We start from the raw sequence: 13,239 nt of genomic DNA, 5'->3' as shown, positions 1-13,239 counted from the left end.
CGATCTTTTTCCTCTGATCAGTGCGTTGTTTCTCTATCTTTATTCTCTGATCTGTGTGTTGTTTCTCTATCTTTATTCTCTGATCAGTGTGTTGTTTCTCGATCTTTATTCTCTGATCAGTGTGTTGTTTCTCTATCTTTATTCTCTGATCAGTGTGTTGTTTCTCGATCTTTATTCTCTGATTAGTTTGTTGTTTCTCTATCTTTATTCTCTGATCAGTGTGTTGTTTCTCGATCTTTATTCTCTGATCAGTGTGTTGTTTCTCTATCTTTATTCTCTGATCAGTGTGTTGTTTCTCTATCTTCATTCTCTGATCAGTGTGTTGTTTCTCGATCTTTATTCTCTGATCAGTGTGTTGTTTCTCGATCTTTATTCTCTGATCAGTGTGTTGTTTCTCTATCTTCATTCTCTGATCAGTGTGTTGTTTCTCGATCTTTCTTCTCTGATCAGTGTGTTGTTTCTCGATCTTTATTCTCTGATCAATGTGTTGTTTCTCTATCTTTATTCTCTGATCAGTGTGTTGTTTCTCTTTCTTTATTCTCTGATCAGTGTGTTGTTTCTCTATCTTTATTCTCTGATCAGTGTGTTGTTTCTCTATCTTTATTCTCTGATCAGTGTGTTGTTTCTCTATCTTTATTCTCTGATCAGTGTGTTGTTTCTCTATCTTTATTCTCTGATCAGTGTGTTGTTTCTCGATCTTTATTCTCTGATCAGTATGTTGTTTCTCGATCTTTATTCTCTGATCAGTGTGTTGTTTCTCTATCTTTATTCTCTGATCAGTGTGTTGTTTCTCGATCTTTATTCTCTGATCAGTGTGTTGTTTCTCGATCTTTATTCTCTGATCAGTGTGTTGTTTCTCGATCTTTATTCTCTGATCAATGTGTTGTTTTTCTATCTTTATTCTCTGATCAGTGTGTTGTTTCTCGATCTTAATTCTCTGATCAGTGTGTTGTTTCTCGATCTTTATTCTCTGATCAGTGTGTTGTTTCTCTATCTTTATTCTCTGATCAATGTGTTGTTTCTCGATCTTTATTCTCTGATCAGTGTGTTGTTTCTCTATCTTCATTCTCTGATCAGTGTGTTGTTTCTCGATCTTTATTCTCTGATCAGTGTGTTGTTTCTCTATCTTTATTCTCTGATCAGTGTGTTGTTTCTCTATCTTCATTCTCTGATCAGTGTGTTGTTTCTCGATCTTTATTCTCTGATCAGTGTGTTGTTTCTCGATCTTTATTCTCTGATCAGTGTGTTGTTTCTCTGTCTTTATTCTCTGATCAGTGTGTTTTTTCTCGTTCTTTATTCTCTGATCAGTGTGTTGTTTCTCTATCTTTATTCTCTGATCAGTGTGTTGTTTCTCTTTCTTTATTCTCTGATCAGTGTGTTGTTTCTCTATCTCTATTCTCTGATCAGTGTGTTGTTTCTCTATCTTTATTCTCTGATCAGTGTGTTGTTTCTCTATCTTTATTCTCTGATCAGTGTGTTGTTTCTCTATCTTTATTCTCTGATCAGTGTGTTGTTTCTCTATCTTTATTCTCTGATCAGTGTGTTGTTTCTCTATCTTTATTCTCTGATCAGTGTGTTGTTTCTCGATCTTTATTCTCTGATCAGTGTGTTGTTTCTCGATCTTTTTCCTCTGATCAGTGCGTTGTTTCTCTATCTTTATTCTCTGATCTGTGTGTTGTTTCTCTATCTTTATTCTCTGATCAGTGTGTTGTTTCTCGATCTTTATTCTCTGATCAGTGTGTTGTTTCTCTATCTTTATTCTCTGATCAGTGTGTTGTTTCTCGATCTTTATTCTCTGATTAGTTTGTTGTTTCTCTATCTTTATTCTCTGATCAGTGTGTTGTTTCTCGATCTTTATTCTCTGATCAGTGTGTTGTTTCTCTATCTTTATTGTCTGATCAGTGTGTTGTTTCTCTATCTTCATTCTCTGATCAGTGTGTTGTTTCTCGATCTTTATTCTCTGATCAGTGTGTTGTTTCTCGATCTTTATTCTCTGATCAGTGTGTTGTTTCTCTATCTTCATTCTCTGATCAGTGTGTTGTTTCTCGATCTTTCTTCTCTGATCAGTGTGTTGTTTCTCGATCTTTATTCTCTGATCAATGTGTTGTTTCTCTATCTTTATTCTCTGATCAGTGTGTTGTTTCTCTATCTTTATTCTCTGATCAGTGTGTTGTTTCTCGATCTTTATTCTCTGATCAGTGTGTTGTTTCTCTATCTTTATTCTCTGATCAGTGTGTTGTTTCTCTATCTTTATTCTCTGATCAGTGTGTTGTTTCTCGATCTTTATTCTCTGATCAGTGTGTTGTTTCTCGATCTTTATTCTCTGATCAGTGTGTTGTTTCTCTATCTTTATTCTCTGATCAGTGTGTTGTTTCTCGATCTTTATTCTCTGATCAGTGTGTGGTTTCTCGATCTTTATTCTCTGATCAGTGTGTTGTTTCTCGATCTTTATTCTCTGATCAATGTGTTGTTTTTCTATCTTTATTCTCTGATCAGTGTGTTGTTTCTCGATCTGAATTCTCTGATCAGTGTGTTGTTTCTCGATCTTTATTCTCTGATCAGTGTGTTGTTTCTCTATCTTTATTCTCTGATCAATGTGTTGTTTCTCGATCTTTATTCTCTGATCAGTGTGTTGTTTCTCTATCTTCATTCTCTGATCAGTGTGTTGTTTCTCGATCTTTATTCTCTGATCAGTGTGTTGTTTCTCTATCTTTATTCTCTGATCAGTGTGTTGTTTCTCTATCTTCATTCTCTGATCAGTGTGTTGTTTCTCGATCTTTATTCTCTGATCAGTGTGTTGTTTCTCTATCTTTATTCTCTGATCATTGTGTTGTTTCTCGATCTTTATTCTCTGATCAGTGTGTTGTTTCTCGATCTTTTTTCTCTGATCAGTGTGTTGTTTCTCGATCTTTATTCTCTGATCAGTGTGTTGTTTCTCTGTCTTTATTCTCTGATCAGTGTGTTTTTTCTCGTTCTTTATTCTCTGATCAGTGTGTTGTTTCTCTATCTTTATTCTCTGATCAGTGTGTTGTTTCTCTTTCTTTATTCTCTGATCAGTGTGTTGTTTCTCTATCTCTATTCTCTGATCAGTGTGTTGTTTCTCTATCTTTATTCTCTGATCAGTGTGTTGTTTCTCTATCTTTATTCTCTGATCAGTGTGTTGTTTCTCTATCTTTATTCTCTGATCAGTGTGTTGTTTCTCTATCTTTATTCTCTGATCAGTGTGTTGTTTCTCTATCTTTATTCTCTGATCAGTGTGTTGTTTCTCGATCTTTATTCTCTGATCAGTGTGTTGTTTCTCGATCTTTTTCCTCTGATCTGTGCGTTGTTTCTCTATCTTTATTCTCTGATCAGTGTGTTGTTTCTCTATCTTTATTCTCTGATCAGTGTGTTGTTTCTCGATATTTATTCGCTGATCAGTGTGTTGTTTCTCTATCTTTATTCTCTGATCAGTGTGTTGTTTCTCGATCTTTATTCTCTGATTAGTTTGTTGTTTCTCTATCTTTATTCTCTGATCAGTGTGTTGTTTCTATATCTTTATTCTCTGATCAGTGTGTTGTTTCTCTATCTTTAGTCTCTGATCAGTGTGTTGTTTCTCGATCTTTATTCTCTGATCAGTGTGTTGTTTCTCGATCTTTATTCTCTGATCAGTGTGTTGTTTCTCGATCTTTATTCTCTGATCAGTGTGTTGTTTCTCCATCTTTATTCTCTGCTCAGTGTGTTGTTTATCTATCTCTTTTCACTGATCAGTGTGTTGTTTCTCGATCTTTATTCTCTGACCAGTGTGTTGTTTCTCTATCTTTATTCTCTGATCAGTGTGTTGTTTCTCGATCTTTATTCTCTGATCAGTGTGTTGTTTCTCTATCTTTATTCTCTGATCAGTGTGTTGTTTCTCGATCTTTATTCTCTGATCAGTGTGTTGTTTCTCGATCTTTATTCTCTGATCAGTGTGTTGTTTCTCGATCTTGATTCTCTGATCAGTGTGTTGTTTCTCTATCTTTATTCTCTGATCAGTGTGTTGTTTCTCTATCTTAATTCTCTGATCAGCGTGTTGTTTCTCTATCTTTATTCTCTGATCAGTGTGTTGTTTCTCTATCTTTATTCTCTGATCAGTGTGTTGTTTCTCTATCTTTATTCTCTGATCAGTGTGTTGTTTCTCGATCTTTATCTCTGATCAGTGTGTTGTTTCTCGATCTTTATTCTCTGATCAGTGTGTTGTTTCTCTATCTTTATTCTCTGATCAGTGTGTTGTTTCTCGATCTTTATTCTCTGATCAGTGTGTTGTTTCTCGATCTTTCTTCTCTGATCAGTGTGTTGTTTCTCGATCTTTATTCTCTGATCAATGTGTTGTTTCTCTATGTTTATTCTCTGATCAGTGTGTTGTTTCTCTATCTTTATTCTCTGATCAGTGTGTTGTTTCTCTATCTTTATTCTCTGATCAGTGTGTTGTTTCTCTATCTTTATTCTCTGATCAGTGTGTTGTTTCTCTATCTTTATTCTCTGATCAGTGTGTTGTTTCTCGATCTTTATTCTCTGATCAGTATGTTGTTTCTCGATCTTTATTCTCTGATCAGTGTGTTGTTTCTCTATCTTTATTCTCTGATCAGTGTGTTGTTTCTCGATCTTTATTCTCTGATCAGTGTGTTGTTTCTCGATCTTTATTCTCTGATCAGTGTGTTGTTTCTCGATCTTTATTCTCTGATCAATGTGTTGTTTTTCTATCTTTATTCTCTGATCAGTGTGTTGTTTCTCGATCTTAATTCTCTGATCAGTGTGTTGTTTCTCGATCTTTATTCTCTGATCAGTGTGTTGTTTCTCTATCTTTATTCTCTGATCAATGTGTTGTTTCTCGATCTTTATTCTCTGATCAGTGTGTTGTTTCTCTATCTTCATTCTCTGATCAGTGTGTTGTTTCTCGATCTTTATTCTCTGATCAGTGTGTTGTTTCTCTATCTTTATTCTCTGATCAGTGTGTTGTTTCTCTATCTTCATTCTCTGATCAGTGTGTTGTTTCTCGATCTTTATTCTCTGATCAGTGTGTTGTTTCTCTATCTTTATTCTCTGATCATTGTGTTGTTTCTCGATCTTTATTCTCTGATCAGTGTGTTGTTTCTCGATCTTTATTCTCTGATCAGTGTGTTGTTTCTCGATCTTTATTCTCTGATCAGTGTGTTGTTTCTCGATCTTTATTCTCTGATCAGTGTGTTGATTCTCCATCTTTATTCTCTGATCAGTATGTTGTTTCTCGATCTTTATTCTCTGATCAGTGTGTTGTTTCTCGATCTTGATTCTCTGATCAGTGTGTTGTTTCTCTATCTTTATTCTCTGATCAGTGTGTTTTTTCTCGTTCTTTATTCTCTGATCAGTGTGTTGTTTCTCTATCTTTATTCTCTGATCAGTGTGTTGTTTCTCTTTCTTTATTCTCTGATCAGTGTGTTGTTTCTCTATCTCTATTCTCTGATCAGTGTGTTGTTTCTCTATCTTTATTCTCTGATCAGTGTGTTGTTTCTCTATCTTTATTCTCTGATCAGTGTGTTGTTTCTCTATCTTTATTCTCTGATCAGTGTGTTGTTTCTCTATCTTTATTCTCTGATCAGTGTGTTGTTTCTCTATCTTTATTCTCTGATCAGTGTGTTGTTTCTCGATCTTTATTCTCTGATCAGTGTGTTGTTTCTCGATCTTTTTCCTCTGATCAGTGCGTTGTTTCTCTATCTTTATTCTCTGATCAGTGTGTTGTTTCTCTATCTTTATTCTCTGATCAGTGTGTTGTTTCTCGATATTTATTCGCTGATCAGTGTGTTGTTTCTCTATCTTTATTCTCTGATCAGTGTGTTGTTTCTCGATCTTTATTCTCTGATTAGTTTGTTGTTTCTCTATCTTTATTCTCTGATCAGTGTGTTGTTTCTATATCTTTATTCTCTGATCAGTGTGTTGTTTCTCTATCTTTAGTCTCTGATCAGTGTGTTGTTTCTCGATCTTTATTCTCTGATCAGTGTGTTGTTTCTCGATCTTTATTCTCTGATCAGTGTGTTGTTTCTCGATCTTTATTCTCTGATCAGTGTGTTGTTTCTCCATCTTTATTCTCTGATCAGTGTGTTGTTTATCTATCTCTATTCACTGATCAGTGTGTTGTTTCTCGATCTTTATTCTCTGACCAGTGTGTTGTTTCTCTATCTTTATTCTCTGATCAGTGTGTTGTTTCTCGATCTTTATTCTCTGATCAGTGTGTTGTTTCTCGATCTTTCTTCTCTGATCAGTGTGTTGTTTCTCGATCTTTATTCTCTGATCAATGTGTTGTTTCTCTATCTTTATTCTCTGATCAGTGTGTTGTTTCTCTATCATTATTCTCTGATCAGTGTGTTGTTTCTCTATCTTTATTCTCTGATCAGTGTGTTGTTTCTCTATCTTTATTCTCTGATCAGTGTGTTGTTTCTCTATCTTTATTCTCTGATCAGTGTGTTGTTTCTCGATCTTTATTCTCTCATCAGTATGTTGTTTCTCGATCTTTATTCTCTGATCAGTGTGTTGTTTCTCTATCTTTATTCTCTGATCAGTGTGTTGTTTCTCGATCTTTATTCTCTGATCAGTGTGTTGTTTCTCGATCTTTATTCTCTGATCAGTGTGTTGTTTCTCGATCTTTATTCTCTGATCAATGTGTTGTTTTTCTATCTTTATTCTCTGATCAGTGTGTTGTTTCTCGATCTTAATTCTCTGATCAGTGTGTTGTTTCTCGATCTTTATTCTCTGATCAGTGTGTTGTTTCTCTATCTTTATTCTCTGATCAATGTGTTGTTTCTCGATCTTTATTCTCTGATCAGTGTGTTGTTTCTCTATCTTCATTCTCTGATCAGTGTGTTGTTTCTCTATCTTTATTCTCTGATCAGTGTGTTGTTTCTCTATCTTTATTCTCTGATCAGTGTGTTGTTTCTCTATCTTCATTCTCTGATCAGTGTGTTGTTTCTCGATCTTTATTCTCTGATCAGTGTGTTGTTTCTCTATCTTTATTCTCTGATCATTGTGTTGTTTCTCGATCTTTATTCTCTGATCAGTGTGTTGTTTCTCGATCTTTATTCTCTGATCAGTGTGTTGTTTCTCTATCTTTATTCTCTGATCAGTGTGTTGTTTCTCGATCTTTATTCTCTGATCAGTGTGTTGTTTCTCTATCTTTATTCTCTGATCAGTGTGTTGTTTCTCTATCTTTATTCTCTGATCAGTGTGTTGTTTCTCGATCTTGATTCTCTGATCAGTGTGTTGTTTCTCTATCTTTATTCTCTGATCAGTGTGTTGTTTCTCTATCTTCATTCTCTGATCAGTGTGTTGTTTCTCGATCTTTATTCTATGATCAGTGTGTTGTTTCTCTATCTTTTTTCTCTGATCAGTGTGTTGTTTCTCTATCTTCATTCTCTGATCAGTGTGTTGTTTCTCGATCTTTATTCTCTGATCAGTGTGTTGTTTCTCTATCTTTATTCTCTGATGAGTGTGTTTTTTCTCAATCTTTATTCTCTGATCAGTGTGTTGTTTCTCTATCTGTATTCTGTGATCAGTGTGTTGTTTCTCTATCTTTATTCTCTGATCAGTGTGTTGTTTCTCGATCTTTATTCTCTGATCAGTGTGTTGTTTCTCGATCTTTATTCTCTGATCAGTGTGTTGTTTCTCGAACTTTATTCTCTGATCAGTGTGTTGTTTCTCGATCTTTATTCTCTGATCAATGTGTTGTTTCTCGATCTTTATTCTCTGATCAGTGTGTTGTTTCTCTATCTTTATTCTCTGATCAGTGTGTTGTTTCTCAATCTTTATTCTCTGATCAGTGTGTTGTTTCTCGATCTTTATTCTCTGATCAGTGTGTTGTTTCTCGATCTTTATTCTCTGATCAGTGTGTTGTTTCTCGATCTTTATTCTCTGATCAGTGTGTTATTTCTCTATCTTTATTCTCTGATCAATGTGTTGTTTCTCGATCTTTATTCTCTGATCAGTGTGTTGTTTCTCTATCTTTATTCTCTGATCAGTGTGTTGTTTCTCGATCTTCATTCTCTGATCAGTGTGTTGTTTCTCGATCTTTATTCTCTGCTCAGTGTGTTGTTTCTCGATCTTTATTCTCTGATCAGTGTGTTGTTTCTCTATCTTTATTCTCTGATCATTGTCTTGTTTCTCGATCTTTATTCTCTGATCAGTGTGTTGTTTCTCGATCTTTATTCTCTGATCAGTGTGTTGTTTCTCGATCTTTATTCTCTGATCAGTGGGTTGTTTCTCGATCTTTATTCGCAGAGCAGTGTGTTGTTTCTCTATCTTTATTCTCTGATCAGTGAGTTGTTTCTCAATCTTTATTCTCTTAACAGTGTGTTCTTTCTCTATCTTTATTCTCTGATCATTGTGTTGTTTCTCGATCTTTATTCTCTGATCTGTGTGTTGTTTCTCTATCTTTATTCTCTGATCATTGTGTTGTTTCTCGATCTTTATTCTCTGATCAGTGTGTTGTTTCTCTATCTTTATTCTCTGATCATTGTGTTGTTTCTCGATCTTTATTCTCTGATCAGTGTGTTGTTTCTCTGTCTTTATTCTCTGATCAGTGTGTTTTTTCTCGTTCTTTATTCTCTGATCAGTGTGTTGTTTCTCGATCTTTATTCTCTGATCAGTGTGTTGTTTCTCGATCTTTATTCTCTGATCAGTGGGTTGTTTCTCGATCTTTATTCGCAGAGCAGTGTGTTGTTTCTCTATCTTTATTCTCTGATCAGTGAGTTGTTTCTCAATCTTTATTCTCTGATCAGTGTGTTGTTTCTCTATCTTTATTCTCTGATCAGTGTGTTGTTTCTCTATCTTAATTCTCTGATCAGTGTGTTGTTTCTCTATCTTTATTCTCTGATCAGTGTGTTGTTTCTCTATCTTTATTCTCTGATCAGTGTGTTGTTTCTCTATCTTTATTCTCTGATCAGTGTGTTGTTTCTCAATCTTTATCTCTGATCAGTGTGTTGTTTCTCGATCTTTATTCTCTGATCAGTGTGTTGTTTCTCTATCTTTATTCTCTGATCAGTGTGTTGTTTCTCTATCTTTATTCTCTGATCAGTGTGTTGTTTCTCGATCTTTCTTCTCTGATCAGTGTGTTGTTTCTCGATCTTTATTCTCTGATCAATGTGTTGTTTCTCTATCTTTATTCTCTGATCAGTGTGTTGTTTCTCTATCTTTATTCTCTGATCAGTGTGTTGTTTCTCTATCTTTATTCTCTGATCAGTGTGTTGTTTCTCTATCTTTATTCTCTGATCAGTGTGTTGTTTCTCTATCTTTATTCTCTGATCAGTGTGTTGTTTCTCGATCTTTATTCTCTGATCAGTATGTTGTTTCTCGATCTTTATTCTCTGATCAGTGTGTTGTTTCTCTATCTTTATTCTCTGATCCGTGTGTTGTTTCTCGATCTTTATTCTCTGATCAGTGTGTTGTTTCTCGATCTTTATTCTCTGATCAGTGTGTTGTTTCTCGATCTTTATTCTCTGATCAATGTGTTGTTTTTCTATCTTTATTCTCTGATCAGTGTGTTGTTTCTCGATCTTAATTCTCTGATCAGTGTGTTGTTTCTCGATCTTTATTCTCTGATCAGTGTGTTGTTTCTCTATCTTTATTCTCTGATCAATGTGTTGTTTCTCGATCTTTATTCTCTGATCAGTGTGTTGTTTCTCTATCTTCATTCTCTGATCAATGTGTTGTTTCTCGATCTTTATTCTCTGATCAGTGTGTTGTTTCTCTATCTTCATTCTCTGATCAGTGTGTTGTTTCTCGATCTTTATTCTCTGATCAGTGTGTTGTTTCTCTATCTTTATTCTCTGATCAGTGTGTTGTTTCTCTATCTTCATTCTCTGATCAGTGTGTTGTTTCTCGATCTTTATTCTCTGATCAGTGTGTTGTTTCTCTATCTTTATTCTCTGATCATTGTGTTGTTTCTCGATCTTTATTCTCTGATCAGTGTGTTGTTTCTCGATCTTTATTCTCTGATCAGTGTGTTGTTTCTCGATCTTTATTCTCTGATCAGTGTGTTGTTTCTCGATCTTTATTCTCTGATCAGTGTGTTGATTCTCCATCTTTATTCTCTGATCAGTGTGTTGTTTCTCGATCTTTATTCTCTGATCAGTGTGTTGTTTCTCGATCTTGATTCTCTGATCAGTGTGTTGTTTCTCTATCTTTATTCTCTGATCAGTGTGTTGTTTCTCTATCTTCATTCTCTGATCAGTGTGTTGTTTCTCGATCTTTATTCTCTGATCAGTGTGTTGTTTCTCTATCTTTATTCTCTGATCAGTGTGTTGTTTCTCTATCTTCATTCTCTGATCAGTGTGTTGTTTCTCGATCTTTATTCTCTGATCAGTGTGTTGTTTCTCTATCTTTATTCTCTGATCAGTGTGTTTTTTCTCAATCTTTATTCTCTGATCAGTGTGTTGTTTCTCTATCTGTATTCTCTGATCAGTGTGTTGCTTCTCTATCTTTATTCTCTGATCAGTGTGTTTTTTCTCGATCTTTATTCTCTGATCAGTGTGTTGTTTCTCGATCTTTATTCTCTGATCAGTGTGTTGTTTCTCGAACTTTATTCTCTGATCAGTGTGTTGTTTCTCTATCTTTATTCTCTGATCAGTGTGTTGTTTCTCAATCTTTATTCTCTGATCAGTGTGTTGTTTCTCTATCTTTATTCTCTGATCAGTGTGCTGTTTCTCTATCTTTATTCTCTGATCAGTGTTTTGTTTCTCTATCTTTATTCTCTGATCAGTGTGTTGTTTCTCTATCTTTATTCTCTGATCAGTGTGTTGTTTCTCTATCTTTATTCTCTGATCAGTGTGTTGTTTCTCTATCTTTATTCTCTGATCAGTGTGTTGTTTCTCTATCTTTATTCTCTGATCAGTGTGTTGTTTCTCTATCTTTATTCTCTGATCAGTGTGTTTTTTCTCAATCTTTATTCTCTGATCAGTGTGTTGTTTCTCTATCTTTATTCTCTGATCAGTGTGTTGTTTCTCTATCTTTATTCTCTGATCAGTGTGTTTTTTCTCAATCTTTATTCTCTGATCAGTGTGTTGTTTCTCTATCTGTATTCTCTGATCAGTGTGTTGTTTCTCTATCTTTATTCTCTGATCAGTGTGTTGTTTCTCGATCTTTATTCTCTGATCAGTGTGTTGTTTCTCGATCTTTATTCTCTGATCAGTGTGTTGTTTCTCGAACTTTATTCTCTGATCAGTGTGTTGTTTCTCGATCTTTATTCTCTGATCAATGTGTTGTTTCTCGATCTTTATTCTCTGATCAGTGTGTTGTTTCTCTATCTTTATTCTCTGATCAGTGTGTTGTTTCTCAATCTTTATTCTCTGATCAGTGTGTTGTTTCTCTATCTTTATTCTCTGATCAGTGTGCTGTTTCTCTATCTTTATTCTCTGATCAGTGTTTTGTTTCTCTATCTTTATTCTCTGATCAGTGTGTTGTTTCTCGATCTTTATTCTCTGATCAGTGTGTTGTTTCTCTATCTTTATTCTCTGATCAGTGTGTTGTTTCTCTATCTTTATTCTCTGATCAGTGTGTTGTTTCTCTATCTTTATTCTCTGATCAGTGTGTTGTTTCTCGATCTTTATTCTCTGATCAGTGTGTTGTTTCTCTATCTTTATTCTCTGATCAGTGTGTTTTTTCTCGATCTTTATTCTCTGATCAGTGTGTTGTTTCTCGATCTTTATTCTCTGATCAGTGTGTTGTTTCTCGATCTTTATTCTCTGATCAATGTGTTGTTTCTCTATCTTTATTCTCTGATCAGTGTGTTGTTTCTCTATCTTTATTCTCTGATCAGTGTGTCGTTTCTCTATCTTTATTCTCTGATCAGTGTGTTGTTTCTCTATCTTTATTCTCTGATCAGTGTGTTGTTTCTCGATCTTTATTCTCTGATCAGTGTGTTGTTTCTCGATCTTTATTCTCTGATCAGTGTGTTGTTTCTGGATCTTTATTCTCTGATCAGTGTGTTGTTTCTCGATCTTTATTCTCTGATCCATGTGTTGTTTCTCGACCTTTATTCTCTGATCAGTGTGTTGTTTCTCGATCTTTATTCTCTGATCAGTGTGTTTTTTCTCTATCTTTATTCTCTGATCAGTGTGTTGTTTGTATATCTTTTATCTCTGATCAGTGTGTTGTTTCTCTATCTTTATTCTCTGATCAGTGTGTTGGTTCTCTATCTTTATTCTCTGATCAGTGTGTTGTTTCTCTATCTTTATTCTCTGATCAGTGTGTTGTTTCTCGATCTTGATTCTCTGATCAGTGTGTTGTTTCTCGATCTTTATTCTCTGATCAGTGTGTTGTTTCTCTATCTTTATTCTCTGATCAGTGTGTTGTTTCTCGATCTTTATTCTCTGATCAGTGTGTTGTTTCTCGATCTTGATTCTCTGATCAGTGTGTTGTTTCTCGATCTTTATTCTCTGATCAGTGTGTAGTTTCTCGATCTTTATTCTCTGATCAGTGTGTTGTTTCTCTATCTTTATTCTCTGATCAGTGTGTTGTTTCTCTATCTTTATTCTCTGATCAGTGTGTTGTTTCTCGATCTTTATTCTCTGATCAGTGTGTTGTTTCTCGATCTTTATTCTCTGATCAGTGTGTTGTTTCTCGATCTTTATTCTCTGCTCAGTGTGTTGTTTCTCGATCTTTATTCTCTGATAAGTGTGTTGTTTCTCGATCTTTATTCTGTGATCAGTGTGTTGTTTCTCGATCTTTATTCTCTGATCAATGTGTTGTTTCTCTATCTTTATTCTCTGATCAGTGTGTTGTTTCTCTACCTTTATTCTCTGATCAGTGTGTTGTTTCTCTATCTTTATTCTCTGATCAGTGTGTTGTTTCTCTATCTTTATTCTCTGATCAGTGTGTTGTTTCTCTATCTTTATTCTGTGATCAGTGTGTTGTTTCTCTATCTTTATTCTCTGATCAGTGTGTTGTTTCTCTATCTTTATTCTCTGATCAGTGTGCTGTTTCTCCATCTTTATTCTCTGATCAGTGTGTTGTTTCTCGATCTTTTTTCTCTGATTAGTGTGTTGTTTCTCTATCTTTCTTCTGTGATCAGTAGGTTGTTTCTCTATCTTTATTCTCTGATCAGTGTGTTGTTTCTCGATCTTTATTCGCTGATCAGTGTGTTGTTTCTCGATCTTTATTCTCTGATCAGTGTGTTGTTTCTCGTTCTTTATTCTCTGATCAGTGTGTTGTTTCTCGATCTTTATTCTCTGATCAGTGTGTTGTTTCTCTATCTTT

Source organism: Chiloscyllium plagiosum, unplaced genomic scaffold (assembly GCF_037043375.1).
Source record: "Chiloscyllium plagiosum isolate Xiang-an unplaced genomic scaffold, Cpla_swu_hap1 HiC_scaffold_28, whole genome shotgun sequence".
Taxonomy (NCBI): domain Eukaryota; kingdom Metazoa; phylum Chordata; class Chondrichthyes; order Orectolobiformes; family Hemiscylliidae; genus Chiloscyllium; species Chiloscyllium plagiosum.
The sequence above is the reverse complement of the archived record's forward strand: the minus strand, read 5'-3'. Positions refer to the sequence as shown.